At 41.7% G+C, this 25,205-nt stretch overlaps 1 protein-coding gene across 9 annotated transcripts in view; it reads left to right on the top strand.

Moving 5' to 3' along the window:
- ESRRG (estrogen related receptor gamma) overlaps positions 1 to 25,205 on the top strand; it is a 618,606-nt gene that overhangs the window by 54,707 nt on the left and 538,694 nt on the right. For 2 of the 9 annotated variants that reach the window (XM_032872926.1, XM_032872923.1), the window contains exon 1: positions 2,537 to 2,858. The exons of the other annotated variants lie outside the window; for them this stretch is intronic. The gene's annotated coding sequence lies outside the window, so the exon portion shown is untranslated. Of the gene's footprint in view, positions 1 to 2,536; positions 2,859 to 25,205 lie in introns of those variants that run through there. 9 annotated transcript variants of the gene reach the window in all.

Here is a 25,205-nt window from a genome sequence, read left to right as displayed (position 1 = left end):
ACCCAAGGCAAAGGCTTAACCCACTGAACCACCCAGGCCCCCCCTCTCCCGATCCCATCTTGAAGAATATTTTTAATTTTTATGTATGATTCAGTGATAAATTTTGAGCCAATTCCTCCATCATGAGTGGTCTACATCTTCAAGAACAAAATGAAGCAGTAGATCAATAAATTTGGGTTGTTTTATAGATACTATTCTTAAAAAAAAAAAAAAAGGCAGATCCAAAAATGTGCTGAGATTCTACCTGAGCCTGGCCCGGTGCTCTGTTCTGATTCACAAGGTAATGGTCAATGCAATTCTACCGTTTGTGATCTGTTAACCTAGAAACTGAAGTGAACCTAGAAATCAGGATGTCATAGGATCAAGTTTGAATTTAAAAGTAAATATTTAATTGCTCTTATCAACGTTCATTAGTCCCTCAAAGTAGAGAATATATGCTGAAGAGGAAACAAAGAAAACAATCTTTGGGAGGTTTAATCATGTGTCATTAAAAACTTTGACAGGTATATAATTATTTGGAAATAATTGAAGACACAGAGAGCATGAGTACCAGAAGGCCACAGATTGCCTCCAAATCTTTATTTGATGGGGAGTTCTATTTTTCTGTGACATTGACAGTAGATTGTAAAATGGACTCAGCTTGAGTTTCTTTTAAATATAGGAAGAATTTAAATGCAGAGTATGCTCACGTATCACGCGAGATCTGTCAGAGAATACAAAGTAATTATAAGATACAGTCACTCTACTCTAAGTCGATCTTTAGGGAAGTACAGTATATATATACATGGAATAGTACAATAAGGATGACAGTATAATGCAGAATTATGCAAAAAATGAATTATTTTTGGCAAATTCATATCTATACACTGTGAAACGTATAAAACGGAGTCAGAGCTTGGGTTGGCGTTTAGCGTGTCATTTACTAGGCATGTAGCCCTTGCTGCTTTAAGCTTTGGTTTTGCCATTTGCAAACTGGGTACAGTTTTATCTGTCTCACAAGACTCTTAGGAGGCTCAAATGAGAAGAGTATTTGAAAGTGTGTTTATGCTTATGATAGAGATGACACAAACTACAGGAAGGATGGGAGAAAGAGAGCGACAACCGCACTCGAGCGTGGGGGCCGTGTCTCAGTTGACTTTGTACCCCCCGCCCCCCTGCCTGCCATGTCTGGCACTGTGCCTGTCTCCCAGAGGAGGCTCGGGAAATGTGTGTGTGTGCTTGCATGCCACGTACTGTGGCAAGCCCTTGACATATGTTATCTTTTCCATCTTCACAGTCATCTTGTGCTGTAGATACGTTGTCACCGTTTCCTAGATGAGCAAACAGACATTCAGAGATTTCAAGCAGCTCCCACCCTCCTGCAAGTAGGAAGTACCAGGGTCAGGATGAGAAGCTAAATCTACTTGGTACCAGGGCCCAGATTCTTCTCATTACATCACGTGGGCTCTCCAATGTAAGGGAATTAGGATTTTTGGACAACAGCGTGGCCAAAATGAAAAGCCCAGGCCTTGGATAATACTGTACCCGTTGCACAGGCAGCTCCTCGACTGGCTTTCAGATAAGTAGGAGAACGCTTCTCTGTGCTGTCTGACACAGTGAACATGGCCTTTTGTTAAACTGTCAGGTCTGATTTCTGCCCTTGGAAGTAAAATGCACAACAGTGAGAAAAGAGCATATAGTATCCCATAACCTAGACTTGTCATGGGGATAGAAGGGAGAAGAAGGGCAGCGAGGAACACAGACAAAGTGGTTCACCAATGTCTTGGATTAAGTTGGTTACACTGACCAGTCTCCCTCTCTCACTCTCTTGTTCTCATGCTTTCCGTCTCTTACACTCTCTCGGAGTTAGCAAAGGCTAGCATTTCCATTCTTTTCCATCTTTGGGGGGGTGAGGAAGGTAACTCCACGACCGAGGGGCGTACCCCGAGTTCTTCACTGCTAGCTTCCTGTCCGTATCCTCACGGCCTCTCCATACCGGCGGCTTCTCCTAAGTGAAGTTTTGCGGTCATGCCCGGTTTGTAATGAACAATAATAAAATGGCTCCAGTTTTCGCCTCCAACGAAACAGTGACTTTAAAGCTCCAGACTCTGGGCTGGGAAACAGGACACAGCGTGAGTTACCACACCACGCTCTCCTCTATTTTTGCCCCCCTCTGTTTATTTGGAAGGAACATCAGGAGAGTGTTAACTTCTCAAGAGGAGGAACACACTGTGGCTTTGCAGGTTTACATAAGACACAGATGGAAAAAAAAAAATTTAAACTTGGGATGCATTAAGAAAAAAATTCTGTGGCAACACAGTGCGTGGTAGGTGGAGAGAGCGGAGACAGGAGACCGTATTTAATAAGATAAGTGCAGACGATACCTTGCACCGTTGCCGGAGACCAGTTGGTAACAGTGTTTGGTTTCCCGGGAACTGCGCTAACATGCCCGAGATGAACCCCAGTGGGGGGACACGTTCCGCGGCCGTCCCCGACCTGTGGTAAGTCGGCTGGGTTGAATTGTGAGAAGCTGTCAAATGTTGCTCTGCTCTCCAGCCCTTGGCACCAGCTCCGCTGAAATGTGATGCCATTGGTTTTCAGTAAAGGTTCCTTTCTGCAGGGCTGCAAACACAGATCAGCTGCTACTGTGTATACACAACCGGGGAGCAGATCAACCCGCACAGTTAAAAGCAGCCTTTTTAACCCTGAGACTTTCCAAGATCTCTTCTTCACGCAGGAAGTTTCCTTCTCTGTTGTCAGATTTAGCACCGTGCTCTTGTCATCAGATCCGAGCTAGGCTCCCTGCCGCACAGTAGAGAGGCTTCCTTAAGACATTTGTCCTTGAAACTGCACCAAACTCTTGGAAGAACCCAGAACGTGTAAGTATGTATGATTTAGGCAGCAATAGCACGGGGCAAAGCTGCAATCAACCATTAGACAATATCCGATTAGCAGTGCAGGAGGGATTTTTCCGACGTTCTGTTACATTCATTTTCAATTCGTTCTGAGGAAACAAATCAATTCTAGCTTCAGATACAGTGACTTTGCAGTAGATGGGGTTGTAATATGTTAGCTTTAACTATTTGCTCTTCTCATTTAGCATTTAGATGTGACTTGTGGGACAATTATTGCGGGCATTAAACTATAAAACTTCTAAATTTTTATTAGCAATTATAATTGTTGGTCATGTCCATCTTGAGAAACAAGTTTGCTTTGGGGACTGTTTTTAAAGAATTAACCACATCAATTCACAGACAATAGAATGAATTTGTACCGTTCTCGCTCTCAATAAAACATATTAGTTTGCAGTTTTAATTTACTCGTAAAGAGCATTCCACTGAGGTTTTGCCTTAATTGAATCCTACCCAGAGCTGTCTGTCTGGTGTTTTACTGTCTTGTATGTATGTGTTTAAGTTACTTTGCTGGGATTGCAGTCTGGTGAAATCTGTGTTTAGGCACTTTGTAGTTCCTGAGAACATTCGCAGAAGATAAAGTCTCATGGAATTTTGAGGGGTGCTGGGTTTGTTTTAAAGGGTGGTCGTATTACCCTTGAAAGATTTTTTGATGCCCCACACGAATGGCTGTTGGATGTAGACCACAGACCAAACGCTCTCAGAGTCGAAGTCAGGTCTCAGCTTGTCCACTTTCCTTACTCCAACCAGTAAAAGCCCATGCCCCCTTCCTATCAATTTTTAATATGCGCCAATACTTATGTTTATAAGATTAATTTCTCTCAGATTAGTCTGATGGATAGCTGGATTGTGGTTTCTTAAGAGCTTGCTCCCTGAAACCCACAGCAGAGCTGCGTGCCATTTAACTAGTGAATGTAAAAACGGGTAACCATGGATTCAGCCACCACTCGCTGCTAGTGCAATGACTTGTTGTAAACAATACAAATGAGCCAGGAGAGCAGAGGCAACCAGACATGAAATGATTTTAATAGAAATTACGGTAAAAGGTCATGTGATGTGGTATCTGCTTCTGTTCAGTTTTAAAGGGAAAGTCTGTCTTTTCTCCCCGCCGCCCCCCACCCCTGCACACCTCTTTCCAGTCAACCCAAGTAGATGTCTTTCCAAACTTGGCAGGTCCCACTCTCTGCTTCCATGGAGAAGGGCGGCCAGTGTCATCCTGTGTACAGTGTGGTGACTTAATGGATTTTCACCGGTAAGTACCTTTATTTTAGAAACGAAAAGGAAATCTGTATTTCAGGGCTTCCTTCATGGAAGGTCATGCTAATCGTGGGCTAGAAGTCTTCAAGCTTTGACCGAAGAGGAATAGGTCATTTTGTTCCTTAGCTTTTCTGGAATACAGTTGTCTTTTCTCTCCTTTCCCACGTCTCTGGATTATTTTGGAACCTCGATCTCGCTGAAAACTGTTATTTGCTCTAGAAGCAACTTCTGCAGTATGGTAATGAGCACACGCTGATACCGGGAGCGGTGCTGGCTCTTAACGTCAGGGTTCTCACCCAGGCATACCTTGGCTGAGTTCTCCAAGGACCAAGTTTCACAGTTCCCTTTGCCTTTCTCTGGTAGAGATGGTTTCTGTATGTAAAAATTGTGGTATTCATAAATTTGCCTCTGACCAAGAAATAGTAACAACTTGTACCCGTGTGAAGTGTTCACCTCAGGCTTTGTTTGGTGTACCGATACCAGCTATGCTTATTTAAAAGGAAATGAAAGAAAAAAAAAACTCTAGCCATAAAAGCTGGGCGGGGAAAGGGGACCCTTAGAAGCCAGATCCGGAGGGTGGACCCAGTGGGTGCTTGGTACACGGGAATGAAAGGGCTCAGTCTCTGTGCCGGAGACCCGCGGGTACCCACGGGCACTTGAAGCCAAGGACTGTCTCTAGGTGTGCTGTGTCTCAAGGTGACACAGACCTGAGCCGGTCTTGTGAGCCACACCTCCGGCCACCTGCAGATGGTATAAATAATCACATCATCGCGGAACAGAAGAGAATGCCACGTTTATATTTTACCTCCTTTTAACATTCAGATGCTTCTGCATAGATGTGTAATTGTACATGTGTAGATGCATGCAGAGCAATGGAGTTTCAGGTGTTGAGTTTTCTGTTACTGCCTCGCCTTCTGCAGACCCAATCAGCACGTGAAAAACATTGGCTTGTAATTTATAATCTCAGTAGGATGTGAGAGCATCAGCCCCTCTATATGCCCCAAAGAGTTTTATCTGTTGAACTAGGGTTGTTTTTTTTTTTTTAATCTGTAAGTGTTAACATAGTGTTTATATTTAAGCTTTTTCAAAAATCAAGCTTTTTAAGGTGTTGGAGTGCCGTACTGCATGCTTAGACTGAAACATTCTTCAGAAGGTCATGGTTAGCTGTGACCTCACGGTTTACTGTTCTAATACTAGCTTTGCTTATCGAAAATAAGTGAAAGAAAAGACTCTAGTAATTCATGTTGAGGGAAAAGGGAGCAATTTCAAAGCAGATGTGGAAATTCCAAGTAGGGTTTTGGGTAAATTATAATTAAAACTTTGTTTTCACTTTTCCTGGCCTTGATTCTCCAAGTTGAAGGGTAGGAATAAAGTGTCGGCTACAGGCCAGTAAGGAGCAAAATCCTGGAGTCAGACGTGGGTTGCAGTCTTTGTTCTGGACCCCACGATGCTTAGGATTTGGGGCAAAGTTTCTTCATGTCTTTGAGCTGCCCCCTCCTCATCTCTAGATTGAAGACAATAATGCACACCCGTGCGTGAAGGAAAGGGTTAAAGGAGAAAATGCATAGAAAGTATTTCATACCATGTCTGGCACATAGCAAGTGTCCAATAAACTCTTGCCAGTTTCCTTATTTTTGTTAATTGAGGAACCTTGTCCTTAAGTAGAATCCTGCTACTTAACCAGTGTTAAGTATCCTGCTGCCAACCAGTGTTGAAGCAGAGAGAGACAGTATTCAGATCCTAAGTTGGTCTTTTGCGACAACTGTCTGCGGCAGTAACTTGTCATCACGTAGGACATGGTGATTCAGTTTGTAGCATAGTGTAGTGTTTTATAGAACCCTTACTAAAAGCCAGAAGTAGCTCCTTATTACTGTATTTTTTTTTCATTTATTTCCAAATTATTTAGGAAAATTATTGTTTTTTAATTTAGGATTTCTGATGCTTTCGGTATTAAGTCGACATGTACGTTTTGTCTGTGATCCTGTTGACAGAGTTGAGAGCAGAAGGACACTTAAAGGTATAAGAGACTGATAATTATATCAATCCTAAAAGCTTAAAAGTAGTGGTAGATAATGATATATACTAAAGAGCAGTAATAATTAACAGGATAGTAAACATGGAGGTTATAAGCTACTAAAGAGACATTTCTTGGGAGGATTGTAGACATGGTCACTGCCCTCTCACCTTCCTGGAACCTAAGGGCGTGCTTCTCTCTTTCCTCCTTCTGTCTTTTCCCTTTTCCTCCTTCTCTACACCTTCCTTCCTTCCTTCCCTTTAGCTCTTATATATTATCTCAGCTATATACATTTTCTTTTTCTCTGTGAGCCATAAAGGTTCAAGGAAGAGAAAAAAGAGGAACAGGAGACCCATGGTCTTTTCATGCTAGCTCTGATTTTATAAATGGAAAGTTTAAGAGGAGTCAGAAAAATCTGTTTTCTTTCTCTTGCTATTGAATTGGAGAGGCACATCTGAGGTGACCTGCAGACCCCAGGGAAGCCTTGCTCAGTAACTATTTGTTGATTCATTGATTAAACGGCATGGAGAGAAGGGACATCAAGCACGGAGATTCCCTCAGTACTGAAAGCTTTGAAACCCCAAGCTGCCATGTGCAGTAGGATGGCTTCTCTGTGACCTTCCAACAACTAATCTCCTTTAAGAACTGAATCAAAGCGGTTAAGGGATTTTGTCAGATGGATTTTTGCCTACAGTTGGGTTTTTGGCAGTTGCATGTAGAACGTAATACATTCTTCACAAGGATATGAAATTTTTTTTTCTGAAAGGAATGAAGACAAGGTGCCAACAGAGATCTCTAGAGAGGGACTCTTGTTTACCCACGGTACTGTTCAGGCAGGGACAGCTGCAAGGTGGATGACTTTCTCACACTTCCCGCCAACCTTCTCCTTCACCACCCGTGTCTGATGGTCTAGTCAACAAGCTCACTCATGCAGTGGGCCCCTCTCCATAATCTTCTCTTCCAAGGGCAGAGAAAAAGCCTGTGATCAGAATTGATATCATATGAGTCACAAAAGGCATCCACTGTCTACTTCTAGGGCCATCATAGAGTATAGAAGTTATTTTAGTGGGCAAACAATTTACTCAAAGTCACACAACCTAGGAGTTGTGAAAACAGGAGTAGGACTTGGGATTTCTGATTCCCAAACTAGTGCTTTTCGGAGGGCTCTTGCCTTCTGGTGTACAGACTACAAAAAAGAAAGCTTATATTATAGTGGAAAAAAATAATCTCGATTAGGAAATGGCAAATCTGTCCTAAAGGAGTGTCTCAGATGAGTACTGTAGGTCTGGATCTAATCCTTCAGTGATAATTTAGAAACCCTGTGATCTTCGGGAAAGACACTTAACCATTCTGAGCTATGGTTTCTTTCATTGTAAAACTGATATTAAAATAACTGTCACGCATGTGTTTTAGGTTGCGTTGAGGATTCAGTATGATTACATGTGGATATTAGCTTGTCCAGTGCTTGACAGGAGACAGGTAGCAGTTAGCATTATTGACATTCCTCTTCCCTTTCCAAGGTCAGTGGTGGAGTCATGGATGGTAGAATTATGGGAAAGGGCTTTTCCGGATGCATCCGGAATGGTGTAGCTTGGTGGTGTTCAACATTTTCTTCTGCTACAACACATATAGGAAATGAATTGAAGTCTTACCACATGCCTGGCCCAGAGGGGCCCATTAGTCATGATATGATGGTGGTGACCATGGTGGTGATGGAGGTGGTGACAAAGATGCTGGTGTTGGTGGGGGAGGTGCACATATTATGGGTGAGCCTGGGGTAGGAACAGCTCCCAAGGCTTTGGCTTGGACTGTGCTGCTGTCTTTCCTACATTAGAGAGGAGATCAGAACAGTGGTGGACAAGAGCCAGGTCATTTTAAGTGCAACTACACTCATTTCAGTTAAAAAAATAATAATAATAACCAGCAGCCTTCAGTGCTTTATTCTGGTAACAATATCCAGGTTGTCTAGAAGATGACATCCTTCCTGGAAGAATGTGATTTTGAAAGATGGTTTCCATCACAGCTCTGGAATTAGACTCCATGGGTTTGAATCTTGGATCAACCACTCACTAGTGGTGATGATCTAAGGAAATGTGTGAGCCACTTTTATAAGTCTCTATCCCCTCACCTTGAATTGGAACAATAGTGGTAAATACTTGATGGAATTGTTAGGAGGATTACATGGGTTCACACATATAAAGTACTAGGAAAAATGTCTGGTACATAGTACATGCTCAGTGCTAGTAATTTTTAGAGGTTTCTCTCTCCAAGCTATTTCACGTAGAGTATCCTATCTTAAGATTCTCTCCCAAAATTGCCATTATTAATGGTATCCTTGTAGTCATTAGTGTATAAAACTGCTATTTTTAGTTTTAACAAAATAAAGGTTGCTTTTTCCACCTTTCCCACTCACCACTTACCCTGGCATTATGTCATGTGTGTTCTATGGCATCTTAATTGATCTAATTCCCCCAATACTCTTACGTGATAGTGTTACCCCCATCATACAAATGAGAAAATTGAACCTCCAAGAGGGGACAGAACTTACCCAGCTCATGAGTGACAGAGTCAAGCCTCAAATGTGTAATCTTCCCTACATGTCTTCCCCACACAACCTCATTAAGTTGGAGACAATTTGCAGAGGTGGTGGGAAAGGTGTATTTTCTGGAATGAAAGAGAAATGAGGAAATGGGTTTACAGTAGCACATTCAAAAGATTCAGACCCGAAACAGAGAAGATGATCATTGTAAAAAGCAACTTAATTTCGTTACTCAATAATCAGAAAATCTAGAAATATAACTTAATTCTATCTTATGGACAGGAAAAGGTGAGAGACCAAGGTGGGGAAGGATCATGGATAATGAGGAGGAGGAAAATGAGTCAGAGACAGAGACAGAAAGACAGAGACTGAAAGAATGAGGCAGAGGTATATGTTAGATGCCTTTCATTTAACACTCAGGTAGTCCCGGAGGTAGATAGTCTAGGACCATCAACCTGATTCTAGACATTATTTTTTCCAAGACAACAAAACTGAAAATAATGGTTTTGGCATTTGCCTTATGATATTTTACCTTTAAACCCAGTACACTCTTTTACTTCATCATTCTACCTTTGGAGAGACAGAGATCGATACAAAGCTATGGATAGATGTGTGGAAAGAAAGACTGATGGGTTCATTGACACAAGGACAAATTATGTTAGAGCCCCCTTTTTTCACCTTCAGATAGTAACACTGAAGATTTTCTAAAGTCACGTTGTGCTTTTGCAACTATAGGCATAAGTGAGATTAAGCTACATACAGATCAGGTGTTTAGTGATATTTAATGGGTTTTATTTAGAAGTAAATTTACTTCTGTTATTGAATTGCTTTTCAAAAAGAAAATCTTTTGAGTTAAATAAATCACATTTCTTCCCAATTTTACAGATGAAGAAATTGTGTTATGCAGAAATTCAATGATCTCCATAAAATCATAGCAACTTCTAGCAGATGTGAAAGCCATTCTCTGGTTTTAAGCTTCCAGGAAAAGATTTCTCTCTTTCCTGTGATGATCTCTTCTAATTGGTATGGTTATCATATCACCGACTTCTAAAAACTTGGGGACACACGATAGAGGAGGATCACACTGGTGTACATAATGAGGGCCTGTCTGGGAAGTAGACTCAGAGGATGACCCTTTGGTGAAGGTTTTGCTATGGCTTTCCAGTCTGGAATACCATCATCTGATCTTTGAAGAATGGTGTAAGTGTTATGCTTTACAACATTTCTGCCCCCTAAGTTCCAGGCTGTGCGCTGGAGAGAATCCTGTGCCTTCTTGTGCTTTAGCCTCCTGGGGTCCACCAGACGCTCCAGTGTCTTCCCCAGACAGTAGCCTGCTGCTCCCACATTATGTCTGACTGGCACTCTGTTTGTAGAGCAGATGGAGTTTCCTTCCAAGAGGAGCTTCCCACTCTGCATGTTTGTTTTGAGGATGTGGGTTGGGGTAAGTACAGGGGACCAGGAAAAGAGGGGAGATACCAAATGGGTGTGTGAGCAATGAGATGCAGTCCAATGAAAAAGGAGAGAGGGAAATTCTTGTAATTTCCAAGGTTGATGCCAAGCTAGACCACCTTCTTAAATCAGTTTAAGCAAAATCTCTGAGGTTAGGCCATGAGATGACGACCCCAGGGTCCTTCTTGGGGCAAAACAAACAAACAAACAAACAAACCTGCCCAATGATCCTTTTTTAGGATGATGGAAGTGGAGAGGAGGGATTGAAAGGAGAAAAGGTGTTGGCTTTTCATCTTTGCCTTTAGAAGGTCATGGAACCATATGACCAGTTTTGAGGGAAAACTCCTGAGAATAATTGTGCTTGTGGATGAATAATTTTTTTTCTTACCGTGCTCACTGAAATCATGCGCAAAATGACTCCCTTCCACTCTTTTTCTAAATTAAAGTACTTCTAATAATACATGATACTTGTGTAGTGAAAGTTTATGAAGTTACAAATTATCATCTCCCCCCCCCTTTTTTTTTTTTTACAGCTGAGTTAACTTAGCAAGAATAAGTGGCTTGTTCAGAGTAACAGTTTGCTAGAAAGGGAGCTGAAGACGAGAAATTGGGCCTTCTCTGACCTCCAGATATGGACTGATTCTACCTCTTAGAGATTCCAGTCTTGTTAGAGGGCCAGCTCAGGGTAGGACTAAAGATGAGTGTGAGGAAAGTTACAGAGGGGGAAAACCTCCTGAGAATGTTAGAAGTACTTGCAATGTCTTGTTTTAGGTCGAGGGTGGTATCTATGGCTAATGCTGGTGCAAAGATTCTGATATTGTCGTCCACTGAAAAGTGAAGGCAAGGGGAAGTACCCTTTGGAGGCTCATACAGGATGCAGAATATCTCTCTCTACCCAGTCCTCAGGCTTTCCTCTCTTTCCTACGTCAGGTAAGAGAGGGGAAACATACTCTGGGCCTGTCAGAAGAATGGAGTTGCAGCGCTAATTAAGAGAGAAACGACCTTGTCCATGCAAGCTTTATTCTCGTGTTTACCTTCACACCCACTTTACTATGTAGTAGAAGAGTCATTCTTGTCCGTAACATCGTCTCAAAAGTGAAGGGACAGCTAAATGATTATGAGGGTAGATGGTGCAACATTCTTTCCTCAAAGCAATGAATACCCTTAGAATAAAATCATATTGGCCTGATACTTAATTAAAATATGAGTGTCATTTTTTCCCCTTTGGAATGAAACCTTGTAAGTCACGTGGGTATTAGAAGGTGATGTGTGCTCTTTCTCACATGAGCTCTATTTTATTAACATCAGTTAAATAAGATCCTAATACAGCTCTGAATAGTAAGGTGAATTTCTTGGCTTGGCTTAATTCTAAGACAATGACAGAGAAGTTATGTATTTGATAATGGCTTCGAAATCTTCAAGTTGATCTGGCATTAGTCAGCATTTGACCATAGATTCCCGGTAGGAGTCCGTTCAAGCTATTGCTAATGCTTCAAAAGTACTCTGTGTGACTGGCAGAGTGAACAGACTGGTGTCATATAGATGTCAGCTTTTTGCCCTCAAACCATCATTAACCAGAAGCAGCTACCAGCTAATATTTCAACATTACTTTCAGAATGTCAAACTATTAGTCATCATACAGACAACAAATATGTTCACTTAAAAGATGCCTGCTTAAAAGCAAAATGAGTCTTGGTCGGCCTCAATGCTGTTTGTACACTAGAGGTATACTCTGAATTTCTCTCCTTTGGATTATTTAATAACCATTTTAATTTGAGTAAAGTTTCACTTTAATACTCCTAGAAATTAGAGGAAAATATCGCCCACGTTCATTTGCTATGTTACGCAGAGGCAGTACCCAGCAAAGGTAAAAGATAAAAGATCAATTCTTATGGATCTCATAGTTCCAAGCTTTTGAGGCTATATTTTAGAAACTTTGTAATTATTGTGGGTAATCTTGCAGAAAATTAAATGTGGGGTTTGCGTATGTGAAGAAGTTTGGACTCTTCTGCTCGCCATAGCTCGTTAGTGCTTTAGCATCTCACTGTCCCTGTCAGGCTTCGGGTTGCCCTCCACTGCCAGTCAAATGCTCTTTGTGGCATAAGTGAAATCCTCGGTGGGGGGCACACCATTGTACATTCGAGGCATATTTTAGAGGCCAGTGGTTCTCCGCCAAGGACAGTTCAGCGCCCCTCCCCCAGGGACATTTGGCAATGTTTGAGGACATTTTGATTATTACAACTGGGAGAAGAGGTGCCCTTGGCATCTACGGCGTAGAGAACCATTCTTTGTTCTCTGCTGAACATAGCATGCATGGGGCAGCTCCCCACACCACAAAGAATTGTCCATCCTCAAAAGTCAGCAGTGTTGAGAACCCTTGTTCTAGATTCTTCCAGGGATGCCTGGGTGGCTCAGTTGGTTAAGCTGCTGCCTTCAGCTCAGGTCATGATCCCAGGGTCCTGGGATTGAGTCCCACATCGGGCTCCTTGCTTGGCAGGGAGCCTGCTTCTCTCTCCACCTCTGCCTGCTTGTGTTCTCTCTCTCTCTCTCTCTGACAGATAAATAAATAAAATCTAGATTCTTCCAAATTTTAAAGGGTAAAGGAGAGGGAGGTAGCTAACTATTTTCAGATTTTTTAAATGGTTGATTTTTTAAAGTAAGTTCCCCCCATGGGGTATAGACTCAAGGTGGCAAATGCAAAAATGTCACATATTTGATTTAAAAAAATATTCAGAGTGTAAGATCTGTGCTGTGGCCGATTGTGCTACACGTAACAATCACAGTTCCGACAGTATTGATAGCTGCCATTCCTATAGCACTTGCTTTGTGCCCCACGCCGTCCAGAGCATCTGTCCAGGCGGTGACTCAATTACTCCTCGAAGAAACTCCGTTGAAGAGGTACCCTGCCTGTTCCCTTCAGTACTCAGACACTTTAATACTTGGGTGTGTAGGAATAAGGTGAGCTCCTGGCGGGAAGCGTAAGGAACAGAGAATTGGCAGCGTATCTGGAAAGAGGAAGGCTTTACTTCTCTAAATGCCCCTGGTTGCTCAAGCTTTTATTCTACGGTGCTATTATTGCAAAAGTGCTTCTTTGGAAACTAGGATTGCCATCATAAAGCAGGTTTATATTTGCTTCTAGAAGATGAAAAAGAAAAAAAAATGTTTTATAACTCTCTGCTTGCCGGTTTTGCACCGGGTCCCGTGCTTATCTATGTTTCCCTGTCTACTAGCTCTTCTTGACAGAACGGGTCTCGAGGTGTCGTGTAAATGACAAAAGGTGAGTATCTGGTGCAACTCAGCCTTGGAAATACACCTGCTGCCCTGACTTTCTAAGTTGCCTGTCCTCTGAGTCTCTTTCCTAGAGTTTTCCAGGGATAGGAGGCTCTCCCTTTAAAATTTTACCATCGAGGGGCACCTGGGTGGCGCAGTAGGTTGTGTCCAACTCCCGATTTCGTCTCAGGTCATGATCTCAGGGTCCTGGGATTGAGTCCCATGTTGGGCTCTGCACCCAGCGTGGTATTGGCTTGAGATTCCTTCTCCCTCTTCCCCTCCCACTCATGCTATCTCGCTCTCTCTCTCCCTCCCTCTCTCTCAAATAAATAAATAAGTCTTCAAAAAAAAATTTTATTTTACCCTAAAACCTCTGTTTGAAAGAAAAATAGGTAAAATCTCTCTAAGCAAGCCTCATGGGAGATTCTTCAAGAACACATTGAACAATGGAATTTTCCCTGGAAATGCCACAGTGAAGGTCATATTCCCAGAGGGGTTTCTTATGGGAATTGGGAAGTGAGCTAGGTTTGCTGCTCTTACACCTACTGAGGTGTTTCGAGTCCGGAGAGTTAAGTTTGTCAAAGCTGACACATCTTACCTTTGCCAAACTGGTCTGTTGTATGAAACCTCAGTTGCCATCAAAACCTGGAAAGGAAAACATCACAAATCACTAGAAATATATCAGCATTCTGAGCTGTAGGATTTATGGGGCACTAAGGGATATCCTAGGCTGTTTATCTTCCTATAGCCATTGAAACACATCTGCCTTTTTCTTACTGTAAAAGGGCTTTCTGTCCAGGAGTTGTGGGATCCCTAAGCCTAGTAGTAGTGGCATTGAGGAAAAATGGCACTCGGGTCCTTCTTTTCTTTCGTGTCTTGTCGTCTTCCCCTTTTTGCCTGTTTCTCTTCTTGATTGAAAACCCAAAATAAACACAGTAAGGATATACTCAAGTTTGGCAGTGGGGGTCTGTACAAAGACTGGCACAGATGGGGTACAGAATATTCTAGAATGAGGCCCAATTCACATATTCTTTACCTTCTGTTTCAAAGGATAGTCCTCATTCATTTTTTTCATAGCGGGCTTCTCTGTGTCTAAAGGCTGATTCCCACATGCAGTCCATATAGGTTATTTTGTTCATCAACTTCCAGGGAAACGCTCCAAAAGGATGCTCCTGCTTTGGGGGACTTCTGATATTTCGCACCGGTTAGCTTTAGCCCTTTTTGGAGCTCCTGGTCCTGCTCACTCTTGTCTTCTGTGGAGGAAAAATGCAAATGAATTCCAACCACATCAGGAGGGGTTGTGGCTCCTTTGAGACTTTCCCTCACACGTGCTGCCCTTACCCTCTAAGCTGGTTGTCCTCTGAGTCTCTTTCCTAGAGTTCTCAAGGGATAGGAGGCTCTTCCTTTAAAATTTGGTTCCATTTGGTAGCTGCAGATTTGGGTTCTGTGCCTGGCTTTGCCACTTATTAAATTGTGACCTTGGATCAAATTACTTAACATTGCTCAGTTTCCATGACTGTAAAATGAAGCAAATCTTAAATATATAGACACACAAGATTAAATGATGTAAAATATGCAAAGCCCAAAATTGAATGGGTAAAAGGTTTGCTGGTTTCTGGGGTAATATGACTGGATATACTCCTGGAGTCTTAGGCGAATTGACTCTGTACTTAGCTTAGTACAAAATGTAGCCCAGGGACTACAAACTCAGAGTCACCCCTGTACTCATTAAAATGCAGATTCCATGCCTTCTGCCCAGTGGTCTGACTAGGAATCTCTAGAAAATGGGATCCAGTACCTCGTATTTTTCAAAACACCTCATGTGACTCCCATACACTCTGGAATCGGAGGAGCACCGGGTTGGCCAACGACCTTTCCCATTCTGGGATGCTCTGTCCCTCCTGCAGCAACAATGCTACTTCTAGAGAATTCTAGGCTCTCTGCTTGCAGGTTCTTCTCATCCTGGCGGACTCTGCCTTTGAGCCCGTGAACTCACTCTCCCGGTTCATAAGCAGTCCTTTCGATGGTAGGCCCCACGTGGTTGGGTAACCTAAATCATGTGATAATGAGGAAGGACCAAAGGTCACGAGATTGTTAACATGTGTGAGGAGATTGTAGGCTTAGCCTCTCAGGTGAGGGAAAGGTTAGCGCACCAACTGTATCCACACTTCAAAGCATGCGGATAGTTTGCTGCACTAACTTAATTATCTGTGCTATTGATATCTTTGACGAACATATCTATACCCCGGATCCAGTTACTTCACAGTGGGAGAGAGCGGGACGCGGCTTGTTGAGTTGCCAACTTCCTAAAATGCTTTTTAGAGTCAGCTGGGTTGCTTAGGCCTCTCTTGCTCTTGGATTAAATATAAAAATAACTGTGTAAAGCATATCAACCCTCTTTTCCCTGTCTGCTGAAACTGCAATCTCCTGTGCTTTTTCTAGAACCCATTAAAGAAGGAGGAGGAGAGGAGGGGTAACAATATGTAAAACCCCAAAGCCCACATCAGAGATTCTCCCAGAACGGATCCTGCTGTTGGATCTCAGCTGAGGGAGAAAAGAGCTGGTCACGTCAGTACCTACTAGTTCCTTGTTGACCGGCTAAGGCCTGATGAAGTACGTGAGCCTTGTCCTCGCGGTTGTCCCTCCTCTCTGCAACCGTGTTAGCCTGGTTGACATCTCCCCTAGAAGCTTGGAGGGGAGGGAAATACAACCCAGCTCAGGTGATGTTTTCATTTCTGAGCCATCAAAGTGCTGGACGTTAGCAAACATTTGAAACTAGAGACCGAAAAGAGGGATTTGTCTCTACCCTGTTCTTGCCGATCCAGACTGGCTTTGCTGTTTGTCCCCATCACCACAAAAACAGCAGCCCCGGTTTGCAGGTGTCTGGAGAGAAGCACTTCCATCTCTGCCGCTCCCCTTTGCCTGTAGCTCTTGTGGATGGATGTCCTCTGCCAGGTGTCGCTTTCATTTTTTTTGACCGACTCACAAGGGGTGTTTTTGTGTTCCCGGACCTGAGTGGTGGGCATGATTTTTGGAGCAGTCGATCTGCTGACTTTTCTGCAAGTGGTGTGATATGAAATGTGGGGAGACAGAATTGACCCAAACCCCTCCCTGCCCCGAAATGGAATACAGTGCCCGCTGGTGAGAAGCGCCGATGTTTCTTAGGCAGAGACCAGGGTAGAAATTTTCATCTCTTCATCCTTTTTAGGCTTGTAAAGTCTCTCACACAGTACGCCACAGCTTTTGAAAACATGGTCATTTTAATGATAAAAACGCTGTGGAGAGAGTGCCGGAGCGTCACGCAAAACCAGCTGCGGCATCCTGCGTGACATTCCAGATATTAATACAAATAGAATTAATTCGCACGCCAGGGGTGTCTCGGGAATCCATTTTAAGTTGGCACTTAACTTGGACTTGAGATTTCCCCGTGACTGCCCATGTTGAAAAATGTTTGCTAAACAAGGCAGGGCTGGGCTGCCCCCGATCTATAAATTCGCTCCAACTCATTCATTAACAACACTCGATGGTAACTAGAAGCAAAGGCCGGTTAAAAAGGAGATGGCTGTTCCCTGTCTTCGGTGGGCGGTGAGGTTGTTGCAAATGTTATACCTGGCCTATCACTTCCAAGTTATTGGCGAGGGAGCAAGGATTATTTAATGACATCATTTCTTAGTTCATTAAAGACTTGCTCTAGGCTTTAAAAATATCTCTGGCGTGTAGATTCGGTAAAGAGGATGCTGATTCCTTGTATCTTGCATTACATTGAGTTTGTGGCTAGACTAAAGTAAGACTTCCTGTGTCTTTCTAGTTCTCCCCGGCCTTGTCTTTCTATTTCTGCACAGTGAATTTAATAAAGAAACTATCTTGGAGTAATAATTCTGACAAGCCCTGGACATTCCTTTGGGGGAAGGAGGACTGACCTTTTCCTGTTTTTAATAAAACCTCTGTGAATTTGGGCTTGCCTCTTCTGCAGTCCAGCGCAACTGTCTTTTTATTCCATATTTAAGTGTGGGATGAGCCCATTTATTTCCTCTGAATTAGAAGCAGGAAAGCAGTCCCGGGAAAGATGGCTGTTGAGAGGTTTGTTTTACTCGTGTCTGTTAAATTTGGTACTTATTTACATGTGTCTAGCTACTTGGTTTTATGTTTTCTCTTTCTTGTTGTTAGATTTTGTTCTTTATTTATGATTTATTGTTTTCACCTATTTCTGAAAGAACTGAAAAGTGGTGCTTTTATAATATGGGGCTTAAGTCTGCTCTGGTGATTGGCAGGCTGTTTTTTCCTAACTGTGACACTGGTGATTTTAAAACCTTCATTTTTGTCTTAGTCTTGAACAAGGAGGATTTTACACATTATTACCTCCTGAAAATCCCACTGGATGGATAATTTGGAGTCAAAGAATTCGGGACCTTTTGGGGGAAGAAAGAACCAATCCACAGAATCTCTGTGATTATTCTTTATGGTCACTGAAAATATTTAGCATACTAAATAGGATAGCCTCTCTGTGAAAGTTTGGTATATTTTAAAATAGAATAATGAGTATAAAAGAATCATTTCTAAGGGATATCTTCTCTACAGTCTCGGGAAGATGCCTGTAAATCTGTTTTGATTGTTCAGGCAAACTCAGAGACATTTATTCCCTGGTGTCTGTCTGTCTCTCTCTCTCTGGTGTTCAATCTTTTGATTTTGTAACTCAAAGTTAACTCTTTTCTCATGAGTCCTGGCGTATTCCCTGAGAAAGAGAGTAATTTAGATGCTTGGAAAAGCAAATGCTCTGGAGAAGCTTAATTTAATGTATGGAACACAATGAGCAGGCCTGTATTAAATCCCAGTAAAATGGGCTGAGGGTACCTCTACCATGATCAGGGCGTTGGGCCATCCCCCCTCACCCACTGAAGACCACAGTGTTAGTGTCACGGTTTATCTTGCATCGTTTTCCTTCAGCATCCTCAGCTTAATTACACAAGTATGAAAATCAAATAAATGATGGAGACATTAAGAAGTTCAGAGGAGGGTGCCAGGATGGCTCAGTGGGTTAAAGCCTCTGCCTTTGGCTCAGGTCATGATCTCAGGGTCCTGGGATCAAGTCCTGCATCGGGCTCTCTGCTAAGTGGGGAGCCTGCTTCTCCCTCTCTCTCTCTGCCTGCCTCTCTGTCTACTTGTGATCTTCCTGTCAAATAAATAAATAAAATCTTAAAAAAAAAAAAAAAAGAAGAAAACGAAGTTCAGAGGAAAGGGGAAGTCACTGGACTCATAAAAACCTTGAAGTGGATCTACATTATTTTCCTAATGAAATATAACTCTGCAAAGACTTTTGTTGACCTTCACAGTATGACCTCAGTCATCATTTCCTAGCATTGTTTTCTACTTCAACCATGTGTTTTGTGATGCCTTCTCAGCAGAAGACTGGATGGCAGTGAGAAACAGTTTTTTAAAAAAATATTTTTATTGTAAATAAAACACAAAAAGAAAAACTATATGAATCAAATGAAGGTCCTGATTAAGTATTGCAAATTTGCATATTGCATATATATTGTATAAAATCTTACGTGTGTGTGTGTGTGTGTGTATGTATGTATAGGAAAATTTTGTATGTATTGTATGCTAGCCTGGACAAAAACTAGACTTTTGTCACTCATAAGCCTCTCCCAATCACACCTTTTTTACTCCCCATAAATAATCATCATCCTATTATAATAATCATTTCATTATATTGTTAGAAATATGCCCATCACCCAGTGTGCCTCCCAGATGCTATAGTTTAGTCTTGCCCATTAAAAAAAAAATGGATATGCCTTGTAAATCTCTTTCACTTTGTAAGTTCCTCCTCAAGCCCTTTTATCTCTTTACAGTTTATTGAGGAACCTGGGCCATTTGGCCTATAGACTTTCCCTGAGCCTGAGTTTTCCTGACTACCTCCTCATAGTGAGCTCTAACCCATTTCCCTGCCCCTGCATTTTCTGCAGATGGGCAACTGGATCCAGATACTGGATCACGCTCAGGTTTGATTCCTTAGGCAAGACTGTACGTGGTGCTGACAAGGTAGTTCTTTTTTTTTTTTTCTTTTTTTTTTTTAAGATTTTATTTATTTCACAGGCAGAGATCACAAGTAGGCAAAGAGGCAGGCAGAGAGAGAGGAGGAAGCAGGCTCCCTGTTGAGCAGAGAGCCCGATGCGGGGCTCTATCCCAGGACTCTGGGATCATGATCTGAACTGAAGGCAGAGGCTTTAACCCACTGAGCCACCCAGGCGCCCCCTGCAAGGTAGTTCTTACTGAAGCTCATATTGTCCCGCTCTAGCTTGGGAGGACCTCTTCAAGTTGGATCTCAAGTCTTTTTGTCATTGCCTTAAAAGCCTTTGATAACTTCCCTGCTGTCTGATAATACAGGAAGTTCCAGGTTCCTCTTGTACATTTCCTGTCCCAGATGTGGAATTGGCCATTTTTCCAAGAACCCTTATTTCTTTAGATAAGAAATGTTTTTCCAAGTCTACAGTTTGGACGCTCATTGCTGCTGGGATGTTCTTTGTTTCTTAACCCTTTGTGGAGGACAGAATTGGGGTTTGATCAATCGATCGATCTACCGATCCATCTACCTACCTATTATTAAATATAGGTACCTATATTTTATGAGTACATCTATATTTTATTAAATATTTTATGAATTTATGCATTCATATTGATATTCCAATTCAGATTTGGGATTACAGACTTTTATATAACCTCTTCTTCATTACACTAATATATCTTCCCTTTTTCAAGAGTCTTGATTGACACGGATAGAGGGGATAATGGAATTAGAACAGCCCATAGTTACCCCCTTGTTTTAAACCATGTTAGCCACATACTTGTCTCAGGAGAGCAGTACTCATACTAGTAGCAATGCAGTTATTGAAAACATGAAAAACTTTTTTTTCCATATAGTCCCACCCCAGTCCTTCCCTCATTTTAAAATAGTTGTGAATAGTCGTGCTGTATGTAACTTGTCAGAACATACAGCCATTAGGTACTCTGCTTCTCTGTCTCTTAGCATACTTTTAATCTTAATTTCACAGGCAACTATATATTTTAATATTCACCACCAGTCTTTATGTTGATGGTCTCTCTAATTGTTTTGATTGCCTGAAGCTCATTTGCTAGTATGTTCTTCGGAAAAGACTCTTGGGAACAATACTCCTTCAGTTCTGGCCTATATCCCTAACAGTTTGTTTGAAACCTTTATACTTGCAAGTCAGTTTTGCTGGATATAAAAGTATTTTCTTTCCTCTGGGATATCAAATAGGCAACTTAATTTTCTTCCTTTTAAAGCTTTGCTTTAGAAGAATCTGATGATAATTTAATTTTCTTTACACTGTAAGTCATGTACTCAAAGAGTTTGATTAGAACATGTGTCAGTATTGGTTTTGGGGGGATTAGTATTGTCAGGTACACGGTATAATTATTCAGGGTCATTTCAAGCTTTTTTTAAAATTTCAGGAAATCTTCTTGAATTATAGTCATTAGTATTCATTATATTCACTTGCTTTGATTCCTTCTTCAGAATCTCTTTTAATCCATATGCTCAATTTCTTTGCTTATCTTTACTATTTGTTTTTCAAACCTTTTTATCTCTTTCATTTCTTTTTGATTTTTTACCTTCCCTCCTTTTTACCTTTTATATTTGTTAAGGAATTTTCTGTTGTGTTTATTTGTTCCTAGTTTAGTTGGCATTTATAAAGTTACTTTTTTTTCTTTTATTTCTAATTCTTTCCTGAGTCCTGTCACCATACTCATAAATAAATTCTTCTAATCTGACCGTGGTGTTCTTTTATATTTTATATCATTTCTTAATGTCTTTAAGCTTCTTTTGAAATGACAGGTTATAGTTTTGATCTGTTTTATGAGAATGTCTTTCCAGCATGCTTTTTTTGTCTCTAGGGATGTTTTTCTGTTCCCTATTCTTTTTTTTTTTTTTGTAATTATGATAACTTTGTATGAGATTTGACCTTGATACTTTTCCATTGTTCATTTTTATGTGAAATTAATTTTCCTGACCTTTTAGAATGAGATATAGGTTCAGGAAACAGAGCTTTTCCTGTGTGTGTGTGTGTGTGTGTGTGTGTGTGTGTGTGTGCTTATGTAATGCAGTATACAAAAAATATGGTAGATTCTTTCTGGCTGCTTTCCTCATTGCCACTTTGATCTTCTCTTTCTTTCAGATCTTTTATTCCGTACAGCACAACATTGATGGCACTTTCTCATTAGTGGGAGCTACTCTGGAAGGGAACCCTGGTGGCTTGACAGGGTTGTGGCAATTAAACTGCTCTATTTCTTTTAGTCCTACTTAGCGTGGATGGGCCCCTTGCACCAAGGTGTTAAAAAGGACAAAACCCCTCCCAGTTATAGTTATTGTTTCAAATGGGCCCGCTGAACTTTCCAGTGAGTATTGTTGGCTGTTTTAAGGTTCCCCTGTTATTAGGTCCATGAGATGGCACTCCATTATTTCCTCCTTCCTCCCATGCTGATTCTATGTAGGATTTGTGACTCTTGGTGGTTTGCCCAATCAACTGGTTTCAGATTCATGAGGAAATTTTGTCTCCTGTTTTGTTTTAAAAGTTGTCCCTGAGTTTTGGGTTTTGTAGTCTAGTCGTTCTATTTTTATCTTGTTCAAAGGATTGAAAAACTGTGCCACCAGTGCTGCCAACGTGCTCAGTCATTGTCTCCCTTCATGGTCCTTTAAGCAGTGCCCTATCTGATGAGTGGCATGCATTGAAGAAGCAGCAGCCCAGCAAAGAGAAACATCCTGGCTCTCCATAAAGGCCTTCTTCTGTACAAGATGACTACCTCCAGTAGGGTGTAACCCATGAACACAATTTCAGAGGCACCATGTTCTAGCCAACTTAGATAGTCAGCTCAGAAATGGTAAAAAAGTTTTGCAATATTTTGTTTTTTTGTTTAGGTCTAAGTTCAGCTTTTCTTCCCTTCAATAAACATGAGTTTCTATTTATATCTCGACTTCTATTATATTTATGGTGACCCATAAAAATAACCACAATAATGAGATAAAATACAATTAATAATAGAGGGCATGAATCAAAGTAGACTATCTGCTGAAACGAACATCCTAAACATCTTGGTGTCTTAAATTATTTCTCATTTATGCTACACCTGACGTGGATTGGAGGGTGGGGTGAGTGGGGTACTCTGCCCTACACTGTTATTCAGGGACTCAGGGCCATCCCCAAGGGCCTCAGAGTCCGGCTCATTGGAAGGGAGTGGTCAGAGAGTACCCCAGGGGAGGATTTTAGGGACCAGTGTCGTCATACATACATCATTTCTATCCACGTACCACTGGCCAGAGTTCAGGCGTGTAAAACTATTTGAGCAAGGGAATATAAAAAAAGGTAGCATAATTGTGTACCCAGAGGAAAGGAAGTGCGGTTTGGTGAGTCCATGATCTGCGATGGTGAAGAAATGGGAAAAGAGAATCAGAATCATTTACCAGGTTAGAGAGGGCATTTCAGCCAGAAAACAAAAGTATGAAGACTTGGATATAGGGAAGTGTATGTTGGCTTTGGAAAACCAAGAAAATGTTGGTATGGTTGGTCTACCAGATGAAGTCAGAAAAGGAGGCCATGGTCTCATTAGAGTAGGCTTGCATATTAGCTAAGGATTCTTCTGTCCCTTATCGTGCATGAAGAAAAGGGCTGTCTGTGGTTTGTAAGCAGGGGAGTGCCATAATCTGGTGTGTGTTCTAGAAAGATCATTCTGGCCTCCAGCTATTACCAGCAGTGTCTCTGAAATTACAGAAGAAACCTCTTCCAAACCTTTCTTGATCATGCACCTAGTTCTACAAACTGAGGAAAACCAAATTCACCTCTGCCTGTGCCCATCTAAATCATGCTCACTTGGTAGGCTTCCATTAATCGGCTACAATCACAACCAGAGTCTGCAGTGAGTTCTATAAATTCAGACTGGAAATGTAATTTCAAATCTCATAGGGCCTGTGTTGTTTCAGTGATATTATAATCAATGACTGGTGCTCCCTTTGAAGCTCATAAAGTGACCTCTTTTGACATTGATTTCTCATCTGTTTTTTTCTCTGACCTTTTTTCACCTCCTATGTCTCTTTATTTGCTAAGGCATAGTATTTTATTGCCAGGCACCCCTATAATAACCACAGTAGCCATACATTTAGCTTTGTTCGGGTCATTACTACCTAAATCGACACTGTTGTGGCAAGATCTAGTCCTAGGAACCGGTGTTGCAACACTCTTGGAGGGAGACTGTTTTTCTTCCGTTAGAAGATACCAAAACTTGCTGTCGAGTTGTCTTCTATGCTTCGACTGGAGTCTAGGCAGGTGGCCACGTGCCTTTTGTCCTTTCATTTGAGCTCCAGACTGAGAACACCTCAGAAAATGATCCCAAGTGTGGGATTGAACCTAACATGGTCATTTCCAGGATAATTTGCGTGTCTTGCTGAAAGCCCATAGGAGATTAAATAGGAAAGCAAATGAAATGTGCATCTTTCTTAGAGAAGTGTGCGGTTTGTCTGGCATTTATGCTTCTCCCAGTGTGACCTTTAGAAGAGAATATGATCGATAGCCTATTGGATCATCTCGAGTCTGGCTGTCAAGGTTCAGGAGGGGGAAGTTGAGGGATTTGGATGAAAAGCACCTGAAATGGCTAAGTGCAACCTTAGTAGAAAAAGACTCGTGTTTTTTCAATAGTTTCCAGAAGGTTCCTAAGCACCTGATGTATCATGGGCTTTTTCATTTTGGGCATCTGCTATCTTTGCCTAGCTCAACATTCCAGGGAGGGTTTTTCTTTTTTTTCAGCGCTCAAAATTGAACATGTCAGCAGTGAGCAGCCACCCAGCTTTGTAAAGAATGCCACGGCTGACAACTTCACAGCTGCTGAGGAATCGGCTGAGCCTTTCTTGTAAAGCACTACCGTACACAAGAGCCTTTGTGCCATGGGGACCCACCATGGAGTTTCCAAATGCCCTTACTCCTGGAAAAATGTGCCAACCCCTCCTTACCATGTTGCCCCAATCTCTGGTGATAATACCCATGACTGTAGCCAGCCCTTTGGTAGCTCCAGGAAGAACACAAAAAGACTCTAATATGTTGTCAGAGTGAAAAACAAAACAAAATAGAGCAAAAACAACCACCATATTTTAGGCACAAGACCCTTAGTTTTCTTTCTTTATCACATCACTCAAATCGTTTGGAACCAAAGAAATAAGCTCAGGAACACATATAAAAGTTCCGTTTTAATATTCTTGAATAATTCTGTAAAGGTTTAATGACTACAGCAAGAAACACACAATTTTTCTACAGCATTTTAAGGGTTTTTTTGGGGGGGGGGCAACTGCTTTTAGACATGTAATTTTGTTCTGATTGAGGAAGAATGAGTGAAGGAAGATGAAAGAAAAGGATCTCTTGTTTCGTCTCCAGGTGGCCTATCTGTTTTCATCAAAAGTCCCGTAGTATGCAAGAACCATCTTAGTGCTTAAGGGTGATCAGTCCGTGGATTCTGGCTGGAAGACATGGGATTCCTGAACCAACTGCCCCAAAGTGTCTCTGAGAAACCATTTAAGGAATGCCCTGCTGTAGTTAACTCTCACGGTCAACCAGATTATGGTCCTCATTTTGCCCCACACCCGTAACCAACTGTCCTTTTCTCCAAGAGCTTATTTCGTCAATGACTACCTGTTACCCCTTAGGGACTTACTGGAAACGTTCCATCAAGTCAAGGGGAGCTTATGGTTTGTTTGAAGGACTCTTGGATATTTTGTCAGAGATGT

This window comes from Lontra canadensis, unplaced genomic scaffold (genome assembly GCF_010015895.1).
Source record: "Lontra canadensis isolate GAN:19392208 unplaced genomic scaffold, GSC_riverotter_1.0 scaffold46, whole genome shotgun sequence".
Lineage (NCBI taxonomy): Eukaryota > Metazoa > Chordata > Mammalia > Carnivora > Mustelidae > Lontra > Lontra canadensis.
This window is presented reverse-complemented; position numbering and strand designations above follow the sequence as displayed.